Source organism: Pteronotus mesoamericanus, unplaced genomic scaffold (genome assembly GCF_021234165.1).
Source record: "Pteronotus mesoamericanus isolate MK-2021 breed Mesoamerican mustached bat unplaced genomic scaffold, CSHL_Meso_final scaffold_85, whole genome shotgun sequence".
Lineage (NCBI taxonomy): Eukaryota > Metazoa > Chordata > Mammalia > Chiroptera > Mormoopidae > Pteronotus > Pteronotus mesoamericanus.
Genome location: NW_026555329.1, coordinates 12,421,870 through 12,439,704, shown reverse-complemented (window position 1 = coordinate 12,439,704; position 17,835 = coordinate 12,421,870).

Here is a 17,835-nt window from a genome sequence, read left to right as displayed (position 1 = left end):
TAGCATGACTTCATATAGTCTTTATGTTCAGACATTTACAAGAAGGAAGGAGTTTCTGTCATTTTCCTTATTTTCCTAAAAGTGAATATAAAATTTTTAAATAAGAAACATGTTGAAAACCTTAGGGGGGGAAATGGGAAAAACTCAGACTATTATAATAGCATAAACATTTAAATATAATTAAAGAAATTTGAATATTAAAATATATATATATATATTTCTGGAGATATGATGAACTCAATACAAAGAACCTTAAAGGAATATGAAATCAAGAGCTTTATTTTTCTTACTCTACTCACAAGTAGATTTTGAGCAAGTGTTAAATGTTAGCTGGTGTTTTGGATCCAAAAGAAAGGGTGAGGGGTAAAAAAGATAGTAGACCCATCTTCTAGAATGTAAAAACATTTCAAAAAATTAAAAATCTCTATACATATATGACTTGTTCCTATTATAATAATAGATCCACTAATTTGCTGTGTATATGGAATCTCACAGAGGAAATAAATGTGCACAAATGAATGCCATACAAACTAATTAGTAGAAAATGCTACTACAGTTATAAAACATGAAGGAAATTGGAGGAGATAATAAAATTAGCAAAATGAAAATATTGATGAGGAGGAAGAATGGCAAGTTGTAAGGAAAAACATTTGAGAATATCTAATATAAATTGTAAAATATATAGAGTATTTGAAAATAGTCTTAGATGTAAGTAAAGAAACAAGACATGGTAATATATTTTGAGAGGAAAAGCTTTCAATGAAAAAAAAGTGTAATCATGTCAAGCTTCGGGTAGACTTGGGAGGATAATGAACAATAGATTCATTTGTTCTTGTATTTGAGAATTAGAAGTGTATGATGACATTAAGAAGAGTGTATTCAGTAGTTGGTTAGGATATGGGAGACTGCAAAGCATTAAAGAATGAATACATATAGTGACCAATAAACATAAGGAATGCAGATATCTTTTTAGAGAAATTTGTGAATTAAAAAATAAACCTTGAAATTATGATACCCAGTTAATAGATTTGAAAATCAAATGTGCCAAATCTGAACATTTTTCATTTTAACCTGACAATGCTGAACAATACCAGTAAATTTTATATTACTAGTAGCAATGACACCAACTTCAACACAAGTTAAAAAATAAACCACAAGTTTCCCCATTCACATTCCTGGAATCATTTTAAAATATGATTTTAAAAGGATTTTTATCTTAACACGTGTATATTAACTCATGCTAGTTTGCATTGATTTGCATCATATTTGCAATTGGCAATTCCTTTCTTGTTTTTTATTTCACAAATATTTTTAAACTAAAGATATTGTTTCACAGAATATGCTGTGGATTGTTAGACAGTGATGAAATATGGTACACTTCTGTTACATCTGAAACAAGACATGTCAAATATTGTGAATTTAACCTTGCATAATGCACCATTTTTTTTCTTCCATGCAGCACCAGAAACAACACATCACGAGTCATGCCTAGCGCTCATTTAAATGAGACCTCAGAGTCACACTGCATGTTACAAATATCTTGGAGCTGTGTGATTAGTTAACATCTTGTGCATAACCCTTAAATTTATAGCAAGTTCTCAGGAAATAATTAGCTTACTCTGTTTCTATAATAAAATGAACTATGTTTTAGAAATGACTCTTAGGAATAGTAGCAGGAAAATGCCTTTAAATCAGATAAATTGAAGAATCACAAAAGATAAAAATGAAATAAAAAATATTGTAATGAATATTTTCTTTCCCTGAGACAGTTGGACTCTAAGGTAGCAGAGAAGCAAGCTGTGGAATATAAAGTGTGCCATTCACTGTCACCAATCCATATTTGACTCCACTACAGTACCTTTTGATCCAGGATGAGAAAACTAAGAAATATACAAGAACTTAAATTCATTTCCCTGTAGAACTCAGCAAATGTTAGGCTTCTGCACAGGACAGAAAAAACTGAATGATGCTTTAAGTTCACAAAATAGTCTGATTCAAATTAGAATGAAGTAGGATTTCCAGAGACAATATGCTTCAGGGTCCACGCCATTGCTACATCTTGAGAGCAAGACAGAGATAATGCTGTCATAAGAACTGAAACAGCACTTGAAAGGGGAAAGAACATAGTTGACTATTCACCTGTCATTCTTACAAACATCTTATGTTGTTAGTTTGGGACTTCAAAAGCTCATGAGCCAGAACACACACATAGCAATGACAATAGTAATACAAAACCAGTAAACAAACAAAAAAGCAAATGTGGGAAAGATCTTTAAATCACATTATAGAGATGGATATTAGAGGCACATGGGGTTTAGGGAAAAATATTTGTGCAAATCTGCTTGAGTCTTGTCAGTCTAGAAAAATTTGTGATTTTTCCCTAATTCCAGGTTAGAGCCTTTAAAGAAAGATAGGGTTTGACAAAAAAAAAAAATGTATGAATTAAATGCTCAGTATTATGCTTCCTAGTTTGGTTTCTCATTTTTAAGTAACAAGAATTTATCAATGCATCTTTTACCATTAGAAGGTGAATAAAATTTACACTTAATGGCTTAACACACTTAATAGTGTGAGATTTATCCACAACAAACATGGGAGTAGACAACACTAACCTAAGGGCTCAAGTTATATCACAAATCTAATTGCAAAAATCTCACTCAGAGGACAAATATCTCAGCATATAGGGCGCATAACTTCTAATCAAAAGCTTGCTATATGTTTATCGACATTCCTCATCCTTCCAAAAATGACTTAAAACTTATTATTAAATATATATCAAACTCTTAACAAGAGAAAACAATTACTAAGTACCTGAGGAAAAGAAACTAACAGTGTCCCCGAAATCTGACAGAAAAATTGTCAACTGACAAAGAAATTAATTTTAAGCTTTGTAAAAATAAAGGCTCAAACTGACATTTGTCATATGAGAAAAATATACTCCATTTCATTATTCCATAACCCTGAAATAAATATCATATGATAAAATTTAAAGAATGTTGACCACCATGGTGGAAAATATACTTAGATAGCAACTTCATAATGATATACAAGATCCTTTATTCACCAATAAAAGACAAATAATTAAAGGTAAGTCTAGTTATATGATCATATAGCTGGCCACAGCAATATGGTCCTATGCACTGCTCCCTGGTGGTGAGATTTATTAGAAAGAAGACTATCTGAGAATTTTGATCAATGACTATCATATCGGTTGGTCTAGTGGTTTTCAAAAACTGGTGAAAGAATTCTGCCATTGTGATATTTTCAATTGTTTACATCCCATGGAAAAAATAGACAAACTTAGCATTTTCTCACAAATATAATTTGTTTAAAGTAAGATGATATTTTATGTAGAGACTATTACTTAAATCATTTGTATTAAAATGTTTTTTTTTGTTGTATATTGGTGGGAGTATATTACTGTTTGGATTTTGTCTGTTTTACTTGTTTTTTTAAATGTACTTTCTTGGAAAAATTTTAAAGAACTATTATGTTAATAGTCTCTGTTCTTGAATTATATTTTCAAATGTCATAATTGCAGAAATCCTACACGCTAGGAAAAATGGCTTTAGCATGTTTTTGTTGACACTAAACATATCAACCAGACTAGAATTAAACAATAACTACTCAAAGAACAGATATTTTACGTTATTTATTGAAAGACAATTTGGATACTCTTAATTTATAATTTTAGACAGTAACAAAAATTCTCTTAAAACTGAACAGCTTGATCTGTATTTTTTTTTAAATAGCCGGCTACCACTTTTACAAAAAGAAGAATCTTGTGTGAGCTAATTTTCTCTGAGTCACTTTAGTTCTGTTGAAGTGTTGTAATTAGTTCTCTGCTAAAATTCCAGAATTCAGTTTTATATAATACAGAAGCAATCATTATCCAGATAATTATAAAGACTTTAAAAGAAAGACTGAACGTTTTAATTTACATGATTGCTATAAAATTCAATTTTGGACATAACTATAAAATAAATAATAATATTAAATTGTCCAAACTTAGAGACAAATTTAGGTCTGACATAACTAAATGTAAGAATTTATGGAATAAGTTTTAGTATATTTCATCTGTATACTAGGATTTTTCTAAAAGTGATATTTATATCTTTAATAAAAGCTTTATTTTTTATTTAATGTTTGCTTCTCCTTCTTATAATGATTGGCCAATATGTTCAGGTACTTCCTGAGACTAATTCTGGGTGATTAGGGCCATATGAGAAAACAGTTGCTCCCTACAAGAAGAATGAACACTTGCTATCCGTTTATTATGTCTATGTGTGTAAATAATTCTTTAAAGCTCTACAAGTATTTTTTAAACAATATAAAAAAGGGATTATCAGAAGAAAATTTCTGACTGTCATAAGTCTTAGAGCAATAATGTAATAAACAATCCTAAATGAATATTCAAAGATGCATATAAATATTGAGATTCCACAACTGGACTTAAGTAAAATTCCGAGTTCAAAGGCAAGATCAATTCAACAACTATGGCATGTTGTCAAATCTTGAGTACCCTTTTGATTATATGACACAGGCAACAAAAAAGGAGAAGGATGGTTGGAACTAAAATCTTATTCCTCATGTAAGATACCTAATTGAAATTATATGAGATTTAACTTATATGAAAGAAATTGGTGCTGATCTTTTAAAAGTCAGATTAAAAGTTGTTTCTCTAACTCAAAGTTACGAATAGCTACTATTTTGGCAAATAGGCTAAACAATTGGTTTCTATGTTGTTAACCTCTAAGGAACATGCAAGTGAAAAAGTGATTTTGAAAATACTGAATTTAAGCTTAGTGAATAAAAAGGTTACTGTCACCCATAATGATTAATGTCAAAATCCCTTTTTCATCAAAATATCTTCCTTTTTCTCAATAATTGGACCTATTTTTACAGAGTAGAAAGACTGTTTCTTAGTATTTAGGAGGATTAGAGAATGTTAAATACACCTGAATCATTATTTGTAACAAATAATATATTTCCTCTAGAGAAATTTTTAAACTTCTTCATCTACTCATGATATAGTCTACTCATGAAAGTAAATTCAAGTCTGATATATAATCCTACTAAAATATTTGGTTTACCTAGTTTAGCGTACATTGCTATATTGTTACCTCATTCATGATTTTATAGAAGAGGGGCTTTCAATTATGATAGGATGGAGAGGCTGGGGTTTTCCTAACCGCTGGAGTAAGGGTCGTGTCTGGAAAGCAGGCCAAAAGTTGAAAGAGTCAAACAACTGAGGAGGAGAGGGATTAAAGGTAGGAAGATGGTAGCATTCTTCCCAGCTCTAAGTTTGACTCATTTTCACTGGACTGGGAAGTTCTTACCTAAGCATACCCATAAGGCACAGAGTGCGCCCTGTTCCCAGTATATCTGTTTTGTTCAAAATCTGTGCTGAAATATTTGTATGTTTCATTTCATTGCAAAAAGATCACTCATGTGGTTCACCAGGAAGAAAATGAACCAAAAGGAAGATAGCTTTTCTCTAAAAGAAAATCACAAATCTTCCCTAAGATCCAAGGAAAAGGTGTCAAGTTTCTGGGTCACATATGTAAATTATTCATTTTTCTCCCCTTAAAACTCCCGCTTTCCCAATCATCAATTTTTCCCAAGTAAGTTATCAAACTTGAAGACAGACTTCACTTCCTAAACGTACCATTACACATTATTTGGAAGTATTTCCATACGCTTTGCATCACTGAGCCACTTTCACAAACCCCAGGACAAATGTATCATTTTTCCATCTCTAAGTGGCCATAAGAAGAAACACAGATTGACAGTCTATTATAACCCGGAACAGCACCAGACAGAAGTAGCAACAGAGACATTACCCCTTTTTGTTAAAAAACCAAATCAAATTCATTAAGAAAAATAATATGAGAAAAGAACATGCTCATAAGTAATATATTCATATGCAAACATTATGCAAATCATTTACCAGTAAACAATGTCCAGTTCTATCACTGATCATTTTCTATTCTTTCCTGTGATTCTTGCCTGGGAAATGAATTTAAATTCATTATGTCTTTGAATGTATTCCACCCTATAATCATCTTCAATGAAGAAAAGAGAAGAATTTGCCCTTTTGTCAGTTTTTATCTTGACCATATGACATTTCTTGACTAAAAGGCTCTTGCTGAAGAAAGGATCAGGCAGCCCTATGTAATTTGAATCCCTTAGTGCATGCCTAAAGCAAAGCAGAGCTCATATGGGGGACATATCCATGTGTGATATTCCTGCAGAGGAGTAAAAATGCATCAACTTGTTTTCAGATACATCTTGATATATTTGTAGCCAAACCCATTTGGAGAAGCACAGCTGACCTTTCTTTTCTAGATCTCCCAAATCAGTCTAATGGCTTTTCATCATCTCATTCTTTAGTCCGCATTGAGGAAGTTGTTTAATTTTTGTCTTTCGGTTTTTAGCATGCATTAAGTAGTTATTTCCTAACTCCATTCTTAATATTAAAAATTTGAAATGATGTCCTTATCTTCCTGACCAGGTACATTTTTTGGTGTAGTAAGAAAATAGACTTTTGGAAGGATTGGGAAACAACCAAATCTGCTAGCATGATTCTGAAGCATCCAGAATGAAATATTATAGTCATATATTGTGGTTTAGCATGTATAACTAAAATATATAGGTAATTGATTTCTAAATATTCATTAGTAAAGAATGGGTTGTATAGTTGTCTAGATTAATATAAATATTATGTATGTTAATCCTTTGCCTTCCAAATTATTCACATAATCAATTAAATTTATACCAATCATCTACTTCTGTCAAATTATTGAAGAAAACAGGCCCAGAGATTTTATTAAGCATGTAACAATAACAACAATAAATACTAGGCATTTACTGAGAATTTTATATATTTCTGACTGTGTGCTAAGAGCTCTCGGGAACTCTCCCTTTCATTTATCTTAGTAATGGTTAAATAAATTGACATGTATTATTTTCTCATTTCTCTGAAGTAAAAAAGTTTACAGCTGTAAAAATAATCTGTTCAAGTTCATATTGATACAGTCACTGTAGTGATTAAAGATTTTTTAAGTGTGCTGGAACAAAATTTCTGATAAATAGACTTTGTAGAATGAAGTGGAAGTCATTTAATACATATTTAAATTAAAGTATTACAGGGAAAGAAGGTGTTTAATTACATAAACACACCTAACACAAACAATAGATAGGCATATTTGGTACAAACATTTTAGAAAACAATGTAGCATTATTTCTTAAAGTTGGAGATTTATCTGTATGATGATTCAGCAAATCCACTTGTAGACTTGAGGATATTATGCCTTAGAGAAATTGCATTTGTGCATGAGAATATGTACACAATGTTCATAGCTTTACTGGTCATAATAAAAAAATCATTAAAAATATCTTAAATTTCCACCAAAAAGAATGGAAAAATAAACTAAGCTACATTCCCACAATGAAATGGTATATATGACATCAATGAATAAACTCTATCTAAATGCAATCACAAAGAGTTATAGATATATAATGTTGATAGAAAATAATAAACCCAAAAAGACTAATAAATTATGAAACAATTTTAAATATACCCCAAATGATTATGTATCATTATGTATATTATACACTAAATAAATGGAATGATAAATAGGAAGGTCAAAATAATGGTTACCTCTTAACTGAAAGCAGGGAGAATGGATATGAGAAAACAGCTTAGGAAAATGCAAGGAGATGCATTCTTATCTACAACTGTATAGCTTTTAGACAAGTCTTAAACTCAGGGAGATTACTATATTTTTCTGATTAATAATATTACATCTATTCTTATTATAAATGAAATATGGCATTGCGCAGTGAGGTAGGTTTGAGCCGGAATGCAAAAATTTTATAATTTCTATGGGGGAAATGTCAAGAAACTCTTGGGATAAAAGAGAGGAAGAGTAAAGAAGAAGAGACTTGTCCTGCTGTATATTAAAATATATCATAAAGCTTTTGAAATTAAAAGTTTAATACATCAACAAAGAAATAACAAATAAATGAAAGAAACAGGATAGAGAGTTCAGAAGCAGATAGATGTACATGGGATTTTAATGTATAATTGTATTTGCAAGTAAATCTAGTGATTTGGAATAAGTGATGTTGAAAAATTGTCAATCTATTTAAAAGAATATAACATTAGATCACTGCTTCTCATTATATCTTTTGAAAAATTTGTAATATATTAGATGTCTAAATATCAAAATGAGAACTATAAAGGGTTTCAATAAAATACAACAAAGTAATATCTTTATAACCTTCCATGTGGGGAAGTTCTAAGAAATCTAGAAATTCAGCAGCTATTAAAGAAAATAAAATAATTAATTACATATGCATTTAAAAAAATATATCTACTAACAAAAGAGAAGGCAAAGATGTACTAAAAAGAGTTTAAACAAAAAAATTTGTTTTGGACTTTAAACAAGTGGTAGTAAATCTTTCTCCTGAAACATTTAAAAATAATAATATTCAAACTTAAGATTTTTATTTCTATTAATACATACATATGTGTATTGATCTCATTAATTAAAACTAATTTCAATTAAAAAATAAAGCAGTCTGAGAATTGAGAGGGTGCATTTCTGAATGTGAGAATGTGCCACTTTTATTTATTAGAATGTAGTTAGCTCAACTTTCATAAATTTAATCAAGTGAGATGTTCAAGTAGTTTTTAAAAAGTACAATGTACGAAATATCCCAAACTGGGCACCAATTGGGTATTTTCAACACACAGCCCTTATGGAGAATGGGTTGCTAAAGAATGAGTCAGTCATAGAAGGGACCAGTTTCTAGTTAATAATCATCTACAAAGTTAGGGTTAGTGGCAGAAAATGGGGACAGTCATCTCAGATTACAACTAGAAAAACAAAACTTTTCAACCAAAAATTACTACTTGATTTTTGAGAAGCAGCATAAAAATAAATAGTGTAAACAACGGCACCGTCAGCTCAAGCTGTGCTCTTACAAGGAATACCCAAATTTCTAACACCTTCTTTGTCACAAGTCAGCTGTTTAAGAATTAGAATCGAAGTGTTTTACTTACAATGATTTTGCTGTTGTAAATTAATGATCAAAGTGATTTATTATTCAGTTGTTCAACTGCTGCTTTATTTCTGTTGATCTTTGTTTTTCTGCTTAATTTCTATAAATTACTGTATAGTTTCCCATAAGGTATAATTAAGCAGAATTGCTTAAGTTTTAATTATTGTGTATTATAGATGTTGAAAGCAACATTAGCACTTGGCTTTTAAAAATGTGATCGTATATTTATAAGAGAGCATTTATAAACACATTTACATATAGTTAAGAAGAAAAAGGTATTTGAATTGCAGTCATTAGCATTTCTTCAAACATATGGCAGAGCAGCGGAGGCCATGGGCCATGCCTTCATTAACTGAACACTGTTTCATCAGTGTCTCAGCTTCCTGCTGTGCCACCCTGTGGCGTACCCTTCTGTCCCCGAGGTTTCAGTGACAAGGGACAATATGTCCCCAAGGTGAAAATCTGGAAAATATAGCAGATTAGCCCTTAGAGAAGTTCTTATGATTATTTAATCATACTTGGAGAAGGAACGCACAGCAGTATTAAATGGGTTGCAGCGATTCCTGTCAGTCTCCATTTCTCAGTGACAGTGGTCGAGGCTGTCTGCAAGGCACAGTGAGCACAGGTAAAGCGAGACATGCTTCTGCAGCCATTATAAGTCTGACCTGCTTCGAATTCACGGGCATAATGGTCAAAGCCAACATAGGTACTCATAAATATTATTGGTTAATTGTAATTTGTTGAGCATGATGTATTTCAGATAATAAATCAAGATAAAACTTTCCTTAATAGTGTCCCATGTGACAGTTTCACTTTATTTCCTATAAAAAAATCTAGAAAATCAAAACTTGTCTTATAAATGTTATGATTGTCTTTTAAACGTATGTTTCTCTGGTACACAAAGAGCCCTAAATCTGAGAGACAAAGGCATCTGTCTCATGGTGTCAACCACACATTTATGTTGCATCTGTTGAATACCTCACTTTAATATAGTATTAACACTTGTGATATTTCTGATATAGAATGTAAAAAAATATATATCTATATCATTCTTATTAGCTTTTAATTTGAAATTTAAAACTTTAATAAGCTCCTATACAACTGAGAAAGATATTTTTATGTGACTATTTTGATCATATGTTTATATTATTAAGCAATTGTCATTAGTTTTCAGTAGTTTGGAGTATTAAATCTTAAAAAATTATCTATTTCCCTTTTAATAAATACTATAGATATTCTATTTAGGAGATTTTTAGGGGAAATGAAGTAACAAATGGAACAATCTTGAGGTTGCACAAAGAAGGTGGAAGGAACATTGATCCTCTTCTCATTATATAGGTCTTTAGGAAAGGAATTACTAGTAGCAATCTAATCTTAAATTTAGGAAACTGTACAGGTTTATTTAAATTAATAGTCCCATCTAAAGGACTGCTAACGGCATGAACAGATCCCAACTGGATGCAAGATAAGTGTGCATTCAATGGAATAGCAATTCCTTACAAGAAATTGTCACATTATAAAAGAAATGATTGTCTTGCTATTTTTGCCTCCCACATTCTCCTGTACGTTCTTGAATATTATCAAAAATATTTTGAATTTTTCCTTTAGACCTGTAAAATCTCTCCCTTATTGATAGGGTCATTGTATTTTATTTAATTTAGTTTTAAGACAGCATATTGTACTGTAGAGAAAAAATAGAAAGACAAATAACAAAACTTGATTCCTCTTTTCAAGGAGGTTTTACTCGCCCCTAAGATGCTAACCCAAATATATGAGTCTTTGTTGACAGAAGGTAGGTGATAACAATCACTCCTCTGCTCTTCAGCACAGGGATGGAGTCCTTGCTTCCTCGTGTCTGGCATAGTAGCTGGACCACAAATCCTGAAGCCAAACACTTTAGTTTGAAATCCAACTCCACCACAAACCAGGCCTGAGACATTTGGGCACGTTAGGAAAGGGTCCGGCGCCCCAGTTTTCTCACAGAAATATTGTTAGCTCTCACCTCATTCATTTGTTCATTCAGAGCAGTGAGTGAGTTAACATTTGCAATGTCCAGAAGACTGCTTGGAACACAGTAAATGCTTTAATATTTAAATTAAAAAAAATCTTCCTGTATCATTACTTGCTCCGCAGCCTCCCCATAGGAACCCCAATTTTAACCCCATCTTCTTCCTCCTTTTCCAAACCAAGGTTTGGACAAAAGCCAGTTAGTGGTTGCAGGCAGCATGAGGGAGAGGGAATAATAATGGACTCTCTGCCAGCAACAACAAATTCCAGGACATAGGACCAAGTAGGAAATGTCACTTTAGACTTATCAGTGGAGAACTTCATAAAGGTCAATTTTTGACATAGCAAACTCCACCGAGTCCTCTGTCACTGGCATAATTGCTGGTGATCTCTGTAAGAGCACAAAAAGTTACTCCTGAGATTGCCCTATCTGCGTATTTAAGCAAAGGCGAGGACAAAGATAATATAAACAACCGCTAGGCTTACGGTATTAACTACCAGTGTTCCAAAACTAGGCTCAATAGTCCTGTTAATATTTTCTAGAATGTGTTTAAATAAAACATTAACTCAACGGAATATAGATGCATTTTTATGAAGAATCAGTAAGATAGAGTATCAGATCATACAGATGCATTTGCTTTGGGGAATTCCCTTTTGAACCATTTTATTTTTCATCATCTCATAGCATATCACAAGTCCCCAGAAATATGCCATGCTAATATTGCCAACTGAGTTCTTCCAAGCAGAGATGACATCAGCCATCTGTCACACAGTACTAATGCTGGGAAGCAAAGCCAACTATAGAGAAAATAAATACCTTTCATATCGATTAGCCAAATATTTATGTTGAGAATGAAATGATTAAAATCTCACTATTCAAGCTAATTACCCTAAGTGAATATTTGCCTCCAAGTGAATGACACACCACCAATATGCTTGCCTTATTACTTTCCTAAATCCAGATTTCATTGTGAGCATGTGTAGTGCATGAGCGGTTTGTGCTAGACTTTGCAAGGTGTTGCACTGCACCAGCTTAGCAATCTTTCATCTTGCAGGTGAGTCTCCCACTGCCTGGGAAGGTTCGATCTCGACATTTTGCTGCATTGGTGTCCAGATGGTTGCTCTCTGGTTCTATTTTAAGTTACTCAGTCTCTTAAAGTCTGATACTTTGGAGTTGGTCATTGCAGGGTCAAACGGTTGGTGTTCCTTAACTCTGACTTCGTGTTGAAGTGTTTATTTTTTTAGATGTGCTTATTTCAAGATAGGCTAAATAGCTACCTGGCTTGAATACAGTAGATGATTGCATTATTTTCTAAACTGGGTAACCCTATTCAAAAACTTGGGAAGTTTTTCTAAATTCAGTCACTGCTATTCTGGTTACACTAAGTCATCCAGTGGCAATTAGAGAAAATGTTGCTGACTGCTACATCACCTTTAATAGAATACAGATACACATCAGGGGACAGAGTTTGTTCTATATTACATCTGAGTTTATAAGAAATTAGCTATTTCATAATAATGCTATTGTATATTTTTCTCTTGGGAAATAAATGAAGTTCAGTGTTTCGTAATTAGATTAAGCAGTAAAATGTGCTTTGAGCACTCTTCAGGTGACTTAAAGGTCAGAGTATAGGATGCTTCTGTAAACTCAAGAATTTCCACTTAGCTTGGCTTGAAACAGCATCATTTTCTAAAATAAATGAAACATGATGATACAAAAATATTTTAAGAAAGTCTTCAGCTTTACATAGTAACCAAAGTCAAAAGGTCATATGACCAATATAAAAGATCAATTATACTTAAGTCACTCTGGGTAGCTAATCTGTGTGGTTTCCAGGGAAGCCAAAAATACAACTGAATTGAATAAACACTTATTCTGTCTACTCTTTATTTTTAAGTATTAAATTCTTCAGATGTATAAAAAATATGAGTAAAAGGATCACCTTCTTAAATATTTGTTCCAGTCACTGAAAATTTCAGAGAAAAATTGAATGAAGGCCTGCTTAGGTATATTTAAAAAATCCACTTTATAAAATATTATGTTATTTTGCCTAGGAGGATACTGCTAATTTTTATAATAAGGACATTAGCCTATCATGGAATATATTTGCAAACTATATAATTTTCATTTTATTATATTATTCTATAGTCAATTATAACAAAATAATGCATATTTCTAAACCAATTAAAAAAAAGCAATATTGCAATAGAGACCAAATAATCACTGTTTTTTAAAAATTTATGTATTGATTTTTAGAGAGAGAGAGAAAAAAGAAACATTGATTTGTTGTTCCACTTACATTGGTTCATTCTTGTATGTGCCCTGACTGAGGATTGAACCTGCAACCTTGGCTTATCAGGATGACACTCTAATAAACTGAGCTACCCGGCCAGCGTATAATTATCCTTTTATTATTGTTAGGGAATGTGCCTTTTCTGTACTGAACTGCTGTATTAGGCAAACTCACTTTCCTCGTCCTGGGAGCATAGCCACAGCAGGCCTCCCCACTCACTGCTCAGTTGTGCCTAGGGGCAGAATCTGTCCCCGGGAGGTAGAGCGCACAGGCATTGCTTCTGCAAGTCGGCTAACTACAAAGATGGAAAATGGAAATTCTCTGCTGCTCAGACTCATTTATCCTTTATTTAAGTGACTTTAACATTGACTTTAATTTTTCTTAGAATCATGCACCCAGGTATGATGTTATAATGACTACAAAAAAACAAAAACAAAAACCCAGTAGAGATCTGGTTAATCATTAATTGATAATAGTCTCAAAAGTTTCTTATTCTTGCATACAGACAATTGAAGAATATTTATTCTCTTTGCCCAAACACATTTATCCTTTAGATAACTTCCAGACACCTCCCCTGGGCAGAATAAGTAAATAAGTGGCAAATGAAGGGTCCCACTATTTGAGCACTTTCACATTGCGGAAGGAGCAAAAATGACCAACAAGCATTGTCTCCTGACGTACTACATTGAAAAACAAATGATTTCCTTTTTCATATATGGATGAAACAATTTTCTGTGCCTTTAGTCAACCATTGTAAAATCTGATGTGCATACCTCCTCATTTTTCTCCAGGCAAATACAAATGTATAATGTAATAGTTTATTTTACTGTATATTAAACTACACTAAAAGTTACTGGCTTAGCTCTGGCCTGTGAGGTTCAGTTGCTTGGAACATCGTCCCCATTCAGTCCCCAGTTTGGGGCATGTGAAAGATTGATGTTTCTCTTTAACACTGATGTTTCTCTTGCTCTCTCTCTCTCCCCCTCCCTTCCCCATCTCTAAAATCAATACGTTTCTCCAGTGGGCAAGGATTAAAACAACATTGTTACCGTAAATCAATAATCATTTATAATTTCATAATTCTGTGGATTAGCAATTTGGATAGGACCTATCTGGGATATCTTCTCTGTGCATCATAAGGCTTACTGACCTGAGTCATGTAATTGTGGGCAGCTGTAATGTCAGCCTGAGCTGGAGTATCCTGTACAGCTGCACGTGTCTGCCTGGTTGATCACTGACTGGGGCTGTTAATCTGGCCATCTCAGTTCCTCCACGTGATTTCTCAAATTCCAGAGGTGTTAGCAACCTTCTTTATGTGATCATGGAAAAGTTCCAGGAAGGTGAAAACAGAGAAAGAGAGAGAGATTTGTATTTTGTTTCATATTTGATATTGTTGCAAGTTTTGAAGCCATATTGCCTTGTGACATTATATCTTGAGCATGTTATTTATCTTTTTATTTCAACATGAATTAAAATAAGTTGACTAATAATTATATTAAAAACTATAAAATAAATGATTTTTATATTATAATTATTAATATATAAGGACAGATTATAACATAAATATTATATGTTATAATTCTATTTCTGTAATAACAAATAAAAATGTAAACGAAGCCTTGGCTGGTGTGGCTCAAGGGATTGAGGGCTGCACTGTGAAGCAAAAGGTTGCTGGATCAGTTCCTGCTGAGGGCACATGCCTGGGTTGCAGGCCAGGTCACCAGGAGCGGGCAGGCAAGAGGCAACCTCACACTGATGTTTCTCTACTTTTTCTCCCTCCTTTCCCCTCTCTAAAAATAAATAAATAAAATGTTTTAAAAATGTAAATGGCAAGCAAACAAGAGATATACAAGTAAATGATAAAACTCTGAAAATAAACTAAAAACTAAATAAATTGTAGAATATAGAATATAATCAGAAAATTAGAGTAAGAGATAGTTAAGACATGTAGAAAATCAAATTAGATAAAGTTAAGAAAATAAAACCAACATACAGAGAGAAATTAAAAAACAAAAGAGAGGCAAAAAGACTCAATAACTGTAAGATTATTTTTTTTCTTAAAAAGGAAATTTATGTTTCTAAATAAGAATCTAAATATAGGAAGAGCATACTTTGTACTTGAGAAAATTGATCTAGTCAACTTGAAAAATATCACAGTAAAATTAATTTTCAAAGAAAAAAATCCCCAGTTGTTCTTACAAAAGTAAAAAAATTAATTTTTTATCAAAGTTATCTACAACATTAAAATCAGCAAGAGAGTAAAGCAATATTTATAAGATGATTAAATGTAATCTCAAAATTTTATACCCAAAGTGTCACTCAATGATCAAATACACACAACTGATGAACATGTAAATTTCAGAGAATGTTGTATGTATGAGTATTTTTGAGGAATCTACCAAAGGGTTCATTCAATAATGAGATGATTGAAAAAATTTAACAAGGGACTGGTAGTGATTATTAGATAAATGTAAAAATAGATTTAGTTAAAATGAAGGTGGAATAAAGATGAAAAGAATTTTATTGTTAACCCCATAATGTGTAATTCTTGAGCCATACTTCTAAAACAATGTCTGCATATCTTCTGCATGTATAAAAATAAAGATTTTTGTACATTTATAAATAAATGGGACAGAAGTCTAGGACTTAGGTTGCTTACTATATTGTTGAATTGATGTTATAAAATTATGTATTTAGACAGAATATTTTACAATCAATTATAAAATGGTCAAATGCTTAATAAAAGCTTAGCTAGTAGAAATATTACAATGCTATGATTTAATGCCAAATAGGCTAATAAATTCTGAAGTTGCTAAAAATTAACATGATGAGAAATCAATAGCAATTAAATTGTAAAAGCCAGCAATGGAATTATCTTCCTCATACTTTTCCAAAGGATCCAAAATGAAAGAGAGTAGTAAGAGATAGTTTAAAAGTCTTAAAAATGCCGTATACTAGAGTGATATTGAACAGCCTAGTGGTATTTACATATTACTTCTTTTCCCTTTTTCATGGTCTTCAATGATTTTCTAGTGGTTTAAAGGAATGTAAATAAAATGTATTATAAATAAAAACATTAAAATGGTAATGTATAGCAAGAAAACTTGAAACATACTTTATTATAATAGTTTTTACTATTATAAGATATTGGCAATTTGTTTTCTTTTTCTTCTATTCACTTGTCCAGATTTTCATAATGAGCATTTTTAGTTTTACAAAGAAATATATTACAATGTTGATTACTTGAATTTTTCAGAACTCATTAATAAAATCTTGACCATTTTTCTATTTAATTATTTTGAGTTTTCAATTTATTTCAGATAAACATCCTATTAATTTTGAAATAGACTTGCAAGGGCTTACAACATAGAATGTAATTTAAAGGAAATTAATTAGAGGTTTTTAAGAGAAGAAGGGAATGAGAAAGAGAGACAGGCCACTAGAATCTAAAATAAAAAACAAAAAAGAAGTAAATACTAACAACAGCCTTCCTTCTTTTGGGAGTGTAACATTGATTAATAACATGTAAGTTTCAGGTGTTCAGTTTAATAATACATCACCTGTACATTGCATGGTTTGCTCACCAACCAAAGTCTAGTTTCTTTCCATCCCCATGCAAATGACCCTCTTTACCCTCTTCATCCCCGACCACCGCCTTTCCCTCTGGTAACCACCATACTGTTGTCTGTGTATATGAGTTTGCGGATTAGTTTTGGTTGTTTTGTCTTTCTGTTATAACCTATATCCCATATATGAGTTCAATAACATGGTTCTTACCTTTTTCCACCTGATTTATTTCACTTAACATGATACCCTCAAAATCCATCCATGTTGTTGCAAATGACAATATTTCATCATTTTTATGATTGTTTCCATGTCTTGGCCACCATTAATAATATTGTAATAAAGATGGGGATGCATATATGAAAAATATATATATATATATAATTTATTTACAAGTAAATTGTTTTCAAGTCAATGTTTCATATTTACAAGTAAATGTTTTCAAATATTTTCGGTAGACTCCCAGAACAGGGATTTCTGGGTCATATGGGAGCCCTATTCTTACTATTCGGAGGAACCTCCATGGTCTTTTCATGTATATCGCTGCACCAATTTACATCCCCGCCATCAATGAATGGGGGTTGCTTTTTCTTCACAACTTCTCCAACACTTGGTATTACTTGTCTCTTTGATAATAGTCACTCTGACAGGTGTGAGGTAGTATCTTATTGTGGTTTGGATTTACATTTTTCTGATAGCTAGTGAGTTGAGCACTTCTTTTTTTATATATCTGTATGTTTTCTTGGGAGAAGTGTCTGTGCAGGCCCTCTGCCCATTTTTTAATAGGATTTTTTGTTGTTGTTGAGTTGTATGTGTTCTTTATATATTTTGGATATTAACTTTTGTTTTGTTGATGGTTTCTTTTGCTGTGCAGACATTTTTAGTTTGATATAGTCCCATT